We start from the raw sequence: 10647 nt of genomic DNA on the forward strand, positions 1-10647 counted from the left end.
AGTTATATAGAACGAGAAAGTAAAGGTACATTCACCATTAATCATTTAAAATACTTTATAAATTTAACTAAGAACCAAAATAGTAATATACTTGACTTTCTCACTTCATAAACATTCCTTCAGAGTAGTCAACTTCCAATTTCATACAAAGAAAAGACAGTATTACAAAATTGATTGCGCCTTAAACAACTATCCATTCATGAAAGGCAGTGAATAATACAAGATCCCAAAACACTCCTAAATAATGATAGCCTCTAATTGCAACTAGTAATTCAATTGAAAATGTATCTCTCCCAATTCAGGCACTTCATGAGGTGAACTCGTTTGAGGAACACTTGTTGGCTGGCCAATAATCTCCACTGGAAAATAACTGTAAACTGCATAACATAAAAACTGGACACTATGGATGCAATAAAGATAAGATGCAACAATTGGTTAGAACCTATAGGGCCGTAGACATCACAATGCAATGGCTGATCACCTCCTTGTCTATGATCGTTTCTTTTGTTTCTTTTGGTTTCTTATATTGTTCATATAGCTGCAGCGATAGTGCAGTCCTGTCCAGCTCCTTTCTCAACCTTTCATTCTCCTTGATGTCATGATGAACCATAAAATGGGAAATAAGTTTCCTCTGCAACCATTGTCATCAAAATGAAACTCATTACAGTAGTAAGAACCAATGGAAGGTGATGTAGCAGGGCCATTTGTTCGTTTCCGGCTTGTTATTTTAATTTTATCATGACTGCCACTTTGCTGTGTGAAACATAATTCCTGGTCCAGAGACATTCCTTATAAGCTAGCTGAGGAGAGGTCTTGGATAAAAGGACCTGGTTATGTGCAGTACTCATACTTGAAATGCCCGAGGCCAGCGTTGATATAGCTGGATGATAATGGCTGGACAAAAGATTGAGTTCCCAAAGTACTGAGGCAAGGGCACCACTTAAATTGGGGTCTGTGGAATATGGTAGATATTTCTGCACACCAAAGTGGGAGAGACAGTCCATAAAAACACAAGAAAATGGTCCACAACAGAATATCTTGTCATCAAATTCACACGTTTTGCATTTTTTCCATAGACTGACTTCGACATTAATATTCACACATATAAAGGAATAGCTTCAGGAAGATGCAGGCTACTACTTACGAAGCATTCTCCACCTTTCCCATTTCCCTTTTAGTTTATACTAGGCTGTTGTTTTTTCATTATCATTTATCTCTATACAAAAGGTCTTATGCTTGGTATGTAAGGATTTTGCACTAATGCATAACTTTGTTGTATTATCACATTATTAGCCGATGCACAATCCACAAAAGAAATGATAGAGCACTTTACAATAATAGATCTTTTTAGTGTCACCTCTAGCCTCTTGTTTTGGCACATCCCAGTTTAATTTTCTTTTATTGTGACTGCTTGTAATAAATAAAGCAAAGAATCTGCACTTAATGCAAACAAATAATACACGAAAGATGCTTACAGGAATTGTGCCAGAAACAGAGCCCCCTCCAATGTCATTTTCCAACAAATTTCTGCACTTAACATTCTTCTGAAGGAGATTCTTTACGGTGACCAAGGCTGAAATGGGGGATTCAAAGGAAAACTAATTTAAGTATGTCTTCTTTTCATTTTAATTTCTATTTCCTGTGTTTTATTACAGAAGTAGTGTTGCAATACAAATGGAAGGTTGATATAAGAATGCTAAAACATACCAGCCATGGAATCTGCTGATCCAACAACAGTGATATTGTTGCTAATCTTTTTATAAATGCAGCAGTCTTTTGCATGTCATGTTGCTTATCATCGCACAACATTATCTTCAAAGCTTCTGCTAAAACCTCTCCTTGATCTCTGTTTCATAAACAAAAACAAATTAACTGGAACAAGTTAAAAAAAATAAAAACAAACTGAGAAATTTGCTAATAGGTGGCATTTCCCTGTACAAATTAAAGTTGAAACCAAGGAAAATTAAAAAAAACAAAAATTTAATAGTATTTATGTTTCCATGCTTCCATTTAATGCCATATATATACATGTGTATGTATGTGCACGCTATGGAACAAAATCAATTTTCGGACAACAGAACTAACTGATTCTAAAAGCACAAGAGTTAGGTGAAGGCCCGGTAATCATTTTTATCCCATTTCTCTAATATATTCACCCATGACAAGGCCCCGGAGCTTTAGGTGTCAACATGTTTTTGGTTACAATATGTTTTTTCATGTGTCCATATATGCAAGCAAACTCTACATTGGGACAAATTAAATATTTAATTAGAAAAGTGAGAGCAGAAAAGTCTGAATTCCTACTTATTCTAAAACCTTAAGAGACCCCACAGGATGTATTGCATCTCTAACAATACAATTTGTTCTTATAGTCATAAATTTATATGCATACCTATGCATGTAAACTAGCATCTAAGACAACATACAAAAACAAGTACATCAATATCCACAAAATTACCTATCCTGCAAGTCTGGTAGATTTTCAGCAACAGAAAATACTGGTCATAAGGAAAAACAAATTGAAAGAAAAAGTAAATTGTATTTTAATACAAACCTTCCAGGATTGTATTCAAGTACAAGATTGTAAAGGTGGATAAAGAAATCCTGTAAATCAACATTTAAGGCATCAAGATTGTTCCGCATACTTTAAAAGCAACTATGCAACATTGGAGACGTTCGATACGGTCAAACATTTAGAACACTTGTCAGAAGTGTTGCCTGAGTAGCTACTTCAGAAGCAAGTGCTTTCAGATGGTTCATTAAATCACCCATGAAATCAAGGTCAATAAGATGTGAAAATTTTGCCAGTCCTTTCAGACATGGAGCAAGCAAAGGGAGAGGTTCCACAGCAGTAGATAATGCCCCGGCATTTGCTTCAGGCCTGAGCAAGAATTATCATCCATCATGACAGAAAGTGATTAATTCTCATTCAAAGCTACTTAGTATTCAAAACAAATAAAAACTTAAGCAAGAAATATTAATAAAGAAAAATATAATCATCAATAAATAAATAAAATATTAATTCAATGGAGAACAGGGTTTATAAAATAAACCATAGAAAACTAATATTTCCTATGCATATATAGTAATACTTGTTATATAAAAACACACCTGACACGTATGGACTGCATTGTATGCTTCAAAATGCGAAAGTATGTCTCAAAGACAACTGAGAGTGTTGCAGTTTGCATCTGTCTCCTCTCCATAACATCTGGGGCAAAGGATGCAGCCTTGTAATCGGCTTCAACCTACAGAAGGCATAACTATAATATCATCTGAACAAAAACCATAAGTGACTTTTATGGGGAAAAGTAATAACTCTCTCTTGTTTTGGAAATCGATTCTTGCCTACTTCTCTTTCTATCATTTTTCCACCAACTGATTTGATGCCTCCATGTTTTTCCTTTTCTTACTATTCTTGTTTTTTAATTTCTGATCCTCTTCTTTCTTTCATACTTCAAGAGATCCTCATTAAATGAAAGAGACAAGAAAACCTGGAAAGCCATTGCAACGAAGATACATTACTAAATAACTCTGTTAAACATTCCACGCAAATAAAATAAATAAGTTTCACTAAAACAGGAACAGAACAAAACACAAGTTGTTGGTGCCTTTTTTAAAAGAACTGTTTTAAATTAGAACATGTCTAAAATATTTATCATAAGTATTTCAAGTTCTCTGCAGGAAAAGACTTAAAAAAAAACTACTTTAAACAAGCAGGCCTTGATGATGTCACCACACAAAGTAAAGTAGAAATTTATTGGAAAAGAAACAGAAAATTGACAAAATCTAGACTTCAAGAAAAAAGATACAAATATCAGAGGAGCAGGGTTGTACATCAACAGAATCTGGGTGAAATTGGCAATTATGAGCTTTAACATGATCAGCAATCAATCGAACAGCCTCCAGGGTAACTTCACCCCATGTTTCCCTTCATTGTAAAGAGTGATTTAATTGTTGAACAACAAAGCTTCCTGTAAAATGAAAAAGGAAATTTTCAAACAGATACATAGTAGTAACTGGTAAGTATCATGAAATAAAATAAATAAATCACTATCCATATGCAAGAAGAAAGTAACTCATAACTTACAAGGTATTGTCTTACTAAAAGATTCAAGGGTCAATGTGACATGTGCACATTAAAGAGGGGCAAAACAGACCTTGGATAGGTCATCTGCAGGGAGACACATGGCTGCTGATCCAACAAAATGAGGGAAGGAGAAAAAGTGCAAGGCCCAAATAATAATTTCTAAGCTGAAGGATTTCAAATGGTCTCAACACTATTATATAAAATTTGGTTATACATAGCGGAATTCTGATCTCTCTCTGGGACAATTCTATTCTCATATAGTATTTTCTATCTCTGTACTGCTACTATGAGGTAGCCTTCCTCATTGTAATTCATATCCATCTTAAGTAATAATATTCATTAGTACTGTTATAATATTCATTAGTACTGTTATATTGGTAATGTTAGTCAATGTTAAAAATATAAGCCATGTAAACAAAACTTTGTCTTTCCACCACTTAATAAACTGAATTAGAATCATGCCTGACTTTCAGAACCCAGCTTCCACAGAAAAGTGAATGATGCCACAACTTACAATTATAAAATGAAATATTACTAATGAAACTTGGCAACAAGTTTCTGAGGCAAAGTTCATTACGGACTACACACCTGAAGCATGTATTATTTTTAAACAATAGTCGTTTAAATGGAAAAAGACGATGATGTTACAAATTGCTAAGCCCTCAAAATCCAACTTCAAGAATATCGATATTCACATTCTACAATTCTTTTTTTACGAGTATGCTTTCCAAAACATGGTAAAATATTTTGTATACTCTCCACTCCAAACTAGCTAAATGACAAGAAAACAATAGGCATACATTATTCCCCTCATAAATGATTTAAAGGAACATCCATAAAGAAAAGTTTTTTTTTTGTACATTTATAAATTCGAATGGCTAGTATATTATAAAAACTTTTATGCATACACTATAACTATACAAGGCAGTCAAGCACTTTTAGTTTTAATCCCATAAGAACCATTACCATAAACATTTTTCTTATGTCTCCAATGACAGCATACATACCACAAAAATTCCGGAGAAAGCTTATTATATGAAAAATGGTGAACAGAAAATATACACCAGAACTTATAGCGTCATTAGTAGAGCTTATGTTTCTGACAGTAGCATCCAACAAACTTTCCCGGTAGTTGAATGGGGATTAGCATCAAGCAAAGACAAATACAACGAACCGCTACATGCTGAAATTAGAGGCTTATTCTCTAAGGCCATCAATCTTTGCAAGTACACCTAACAACATGACAAAAGTAAAAAATAACACATCTTAGTCCCACAAATATTGAAAAAGTTAGTATTTTATAAGAATTTCAAATAACACATCTTACCTGATTGCTTTCAGCAGAAGAATGGAATTTTTATCTGCTTGGAGAAACCTTCCAACTAAATCACAATCTCGAAGCACATGATCAATGATGGCATTAGATTTGCTCTCCAGACATGATGATATGATGCTTTCAATAGGCATTGATAGGGCATATTACACTCACCAAAATGGGTGCAAATGGATGACACAGTGGCAAAGAAATAAGAAGATAAGTAAATGAGAAACATGTGATTCTACTTAAGCAGAAACAACAGAGTTTAAGTTAAAAATTTATTAGCATAATCACCACTAATGAACAAACCCTATGAAACCATCACACCTCACACCATTCTGTTACACTTAAACAGACCAAACATGTTAACAGCTACAACCAACACCTAGAAACATCAATAACAACTATCTAGTAGAACTACTACCGGACCTCATGCTGGACCAGGGAACTTAGCAGATCGGCACTCTCGTGGCGGCGGCCGAAACGTCCATTCTGTTGGGCCTGAAGGGCTGTTGGGCCTCCTTCCTGTCATCGAGCCAGTGAGTACTGGCATGGGTCTCTTCCTCGACGACGCTGGACTGGTTTGCTTGTTGAGCCTCTTCTTATCCTCCTCGATGATTCGGATCGGGTAGAGATCGGGCGAAATGGAGAGCGGGTTCTTGAGAGTGACATAGGCTTTTTGTAATCGGGTTTGGCGATCAACACCCGCCCCGTTTCTTCTTCTTACCTCCCATGTTCAGCGTCTGAACCTTCTCCACCTCGAACCCGTAGAGGGATTCGAGAACGCGCTTGATCTCGATCTTTGAAGCCGAAGGAATCGTCTTCAGCGCAATTTATGGATGTTGGTGAACGTTTTCGGCATCAAAAGCTTTATGGGTAGGTTTGCGAACTGCACACCCTTCCTCGCACTCTGCTTCCCATGCTCGCTCTCAACGTCTCTCACCACACCACCTGCGCAAAACTTTCCCTCTTTCTTTTGCCCTCAAATCAAATACTATTTTTCTGGCCGAAAACCCAATTTTCACATTGGGGCCTGATTTGTTCTTTCCAGACCCGCTAATTACTCCTGCACATCATTTCACTCAATTAACTTTTGAATTCCAATATTACCCTTTATTCAGAATTAAAATATGAAATTAGAAAATATATTAGGAAAAGGAGATCTGAATATATTTTTTTAGAAAAAAAATTCAAAAAAAAAATTCGAAAAATAAGAAACTTATTCATAAACACAAAAACATACATTTTTTAAAAACAAAATCCAAAAACATTATATAAAAGAGATTCAGAATTCGTGTTCTGAAACTTAAATCCAAAAATCCAAAATACATTTGAGTTTAACTTTCCATGCCTATATAAAAACTAATAGGATATTTTGATGATTTTTGGCGTGAATGATGAAGTGTAGATCTAAATTTATTTGGTGCAAGAAGCAATGACTCCCAAGAAGAAGGCCCAGTGGTGCACATTAGAAAAATAAATATGACTATTAACAAACAACAAAGGTTATTTGAAAAAAATACTATAAACTAAATAAATCACCTTTTTTTAACTAAAACTATCCTTAAGAAAAGGATGGGTTCATTCACTTGAACCTAAGACTGAACATAACATAAGGCAAATAAATTTGTAATGTTACTTCCAAGTCTTATAAGGTCTCGGCCTCTCGGTGGTCTCGGCCAAGCCTTCCTAGGTCTCGGCCTCTCGGCCAAGTCTTCTAAGGTTCGGCCTCTCGGCCATACCGGGTACACTTGCCCCCCAGGCTCAAGGGCAGATGTGTTAGATATGTTGATTGAGTCTTTAATGATGGGTGTCGGTCGTTTCCATTGATCGTGCGGCTATTCCATTTCTCGAGGTGTGACGTGACCCTAGGTGTGATCAAATAAGTTGGATTTGGGCAGTCGGCCTTTTAATTGTGATTTAATCGAACAAGAACGGGCGATCGGCCATTTAGTTGTGATCTTTAATCGAACAACTAAGGATAGGTGGCCAGCTTACTTGCGATGTTAATCGACAAGTGTAGCGGGCGGCCGTCCATTACTTGCGATGATAGTCGAGCAAGAGGGCCGTCGGTCAGCCAATGCTTGCGATGTTAATGAGCAAGGTTGGTTGGCGAACGGCCGACACTTGCGATGTTAATCGAGCAAATTTGGGTGAGCGCTCGGCCGGCACTTGCGAAGTTAATCGAGCAAGCGGGCAGTCGTCCGGCCAATACTTGCGATGTTAATCAAGCAAGCGGGGGGTTCGGCCAGTACTTGCGAATGTTAATCAAGCAAGCGGGCGTTCGGCCAGTACTTGCGATGTTAACGAGCAAGTTTGGTTGGCGATCGGCCGGCACTTGCGATGTTAATCGAGCAAGCGGGCGTCGATAAAGAGCTCAACATTTGAAAATCAAGTCCAGCTCTACAAATAATCTAATCACTCCAATCCAGAGCTGAGAAAATCAAATGTAAACATTCGAAGTAGACAAAAAGGTTAAATAAAGTCTTAAGAGTTGTTCAGCCAAAAGGTGTAAGGTACCTTAAGCTAGAGCACTTCTAGTATATTTCAATGTAAAGGTATTTCTTCTGTTCTGTATTAAGGTTGCTCTTAGAAAGTAGCTATAGGTATTTTTTTCGTGTCCCCTTAATGACTGTTAAATGCTATAAGTGTGGGAATGGTTTAAGTCTACATCCCCTTTTTTCGGATAGTGCTACATAGCATGCCAGGCAGTATGGCACACCCAAGGTTCGTGCCCCAAATTACCATTGTGTATGGAGGATCCTGCTATAAGCGACACTGCTTTTGGGGACAGTTACTGCTACCAGGTCTCAAACAAATGCTGACTTGGATAATATCGAGACTGTGAACCTCCATTTCACATTTTCAGGTAACCCTCGAGAACCTATCAGACCACGGACCAAATCATGGCAGGAAAATACTAAGCATTCGACATAGAGTGATGCATAACTTACCGAACAACCCAAGAATCTAAGTAAAATTTTTGAAATAACGAAATAAAAATAATTCATGGATTTTTAAAATCAAAAGTATAGAGAAAAAGTCTAATTTCAGTAGACCATCCTCGACAAGTAGACAATCTGCTAAAATAGAACAGATTTTTGAGAAAATTCATATCCTTAACAAAGATTGGAGACAAAAGACTAGATCTTGTAAAAAAAAAACTACTTTCATCAGCTTCAGTCCATGAATCAGAAGATCGATAGGGAATCCACACAATCTTATAACTCTTCCTCAACCACTCATTCAGAGGATGATCACATTCATATGTTTGCTGGTCAGTAAGAATATATCCACTGGGTTAATTAGTTATGGTTTTGTGATCAACAACAGAACTATCTTATTTTTCAGCTCAGACACACCTAACTGTAGACAGCAGAGGATTAATATTAGAAGATTAATTAGGCTAGAAAGAATACCTTCACAAGTTGCATCTTTAGAAATACTTTAGGGTTTAGGGTTTAGAGAGAGAGAGAGAGTTGTATAATTAATAAAATCAGAATTGTTTTTATTACTTATATCCCAATATGTACAGGGAGTTACTTAAGAAATACTTTAATATTGCGAGAAATGAGAATAGACTATTACGTTTTGTAGATGCAAAGGAGAAGAAATTGAATGTGTAATAAACCAAGACCTGTCTCTTCAAACATGAGTCAGATCAAACACGTATTCTGCAACAAGAAGATTCATGGAGGCCGCCAAATAAAAAACTAACTCTAACCAACAAAAAGCAACCGGGGTGTCGGCAAGTTCAGACCAGCTAAAGCATTTACCACATTACATCCGCAACAACATTATAAACATTACAATGTAGAGAGAAAACAATTCTATCTGTAAATATGATAAAGGAAAGCATGGAAAAACTTACTGGATCAAAGTTTTCCCTCAAGATGGCCCTACTTGGTTATTGGTTCCTCATTTCAGCAATCAATCCCAACAGTTCAGTTCGTTCCTTCAATGCCCTCAGCGCACCAATAAATCCCTACATGACCTACATTTTAGAGAACTTTCTTGGGCAAAAGCAGCAAGAACTAGAACTACTTTTGTATCCCAGTTATACTTCCTATCAAATCAAGCAAATTTATGATCCTGAGTTAATATAACCTTCACCAGAGCATTTCAGAGTTAATAACATACGTGTAAGCGTAAATGAACGCACTAACATTGCCTAAACAAGGAACATGAAGAAGCACCTTGCATATATCATTCTCTGAAAGGAAGTGGAATATATAATTAGAAGTCACCTGAAACAGGCCAGTAGATTCATAATCCGAAAACTTCAATAAATGTGATGTCATCTACGCCAAACTCAGTTAATAGAAGTCACCTTGCATATATCATTCTTCTGAAAGGAAGTGGAATATAAATTAGAAGTCACCTGAAAACAGGCCAGTAGATTCATAATCCGAAAACTTCAATAAATGTGATGTCATCTACGCCAAACTCAGTTAATAGAATTCCTCCTTTAGTTTAAATGTTCAAAATTTGTTTCGCCTGGCTATCTAGATTTTACGAGTTCACGAAGTATTCCGGTTGATTTTACAGCTTTAAACAACTAAATATTGTTTACTCCATTTTCAATCACTTCATGAAACTTTGACAAATAGCACAGATATGAGGGGTTTGGAAGGATAGAGAAGAGGGTATTATGAAGCTACACATGAAAAATACTATATGTATTGGTGTGGATTTGGACAAACCCAATTCAAAGCTGTCCAGCTTCCATTCAGCCTTCAGAGATAACAAGATTCCTACAGATAAACTATATCACTGGATCAACTTTATTAAAATCAATGTTCAGTGAAAAATGGAGAAAAACACAGCAACTGCAACCAGTAAGAGTTTAGGGTTTAGGGGACTTGATGCATCAAATAAGACAGGCCCTCGAGCATATTGCTTAAAAATACTGTAGCATGAATCTGAACATTGTTGAGATCTGAGTAGTGATGTGTGGAAGGACAGCTTTAACTCCGTTACCTCTGCATAAGACTGAACATGTACTGAATCTTTTATCGAGGTTACTAATGTACTGTACCTAAAAACAATATTTGTAAGGTTGGCATCGTTGGTTTTTTTGTGTACAAATAATGATGCCTTATGATGTCAACTATTATTGTAATAATCAAAACCAAGATTGACCCCCATTGCCAACTGCTTTTTTCCATGTGCTCTCACATGCTGCTTTCTAGGTGTCTCCACGTCACCAGTTCTCAATAAATTGAAGAAAGGTATAATA

At 36.3% G+C, this 10647-nt stretch overlaps 2 pseudogenes; both read right to left on the bottom strand.

Annotated features, from left to right (window-relative positions):
• Positions 1-425: 425 nt before the first annotated feature.
• LOC137817556 (nucleolar complex-associated protein 3-like) lies at positions 426-3290 on the bottom strand (annotated as a pseudogene).
• Positions 3291-5838: 2548 nt separating this feature from the next.
• On the bottom strand, positions 5839-8842 carry LOC137817557 (uncharacterized; annotated as a pseudogene).
• Between the last annotated feature and the right edge of the window lie 1805 nt (positions 8843-10647).

This window comes from Phaseolus vulgaris, unplaced genomic scaffold (genome assembly GCF_000499845.2).
Source record: "Phaseolus vulgaris cultivar G19833 unplaced genomic scaffold, P. vulgaris v2.0 scaffold_138, whole genome shotgun sequence".
NCBI classification, from domain to species: domain Eukaryota; kingdom Viridiplantae; phylum Streptophyta; class Magnoliopsida; order Fabales; family Fabaceae; genus Phaseolus; species Phaseolus vulgaris.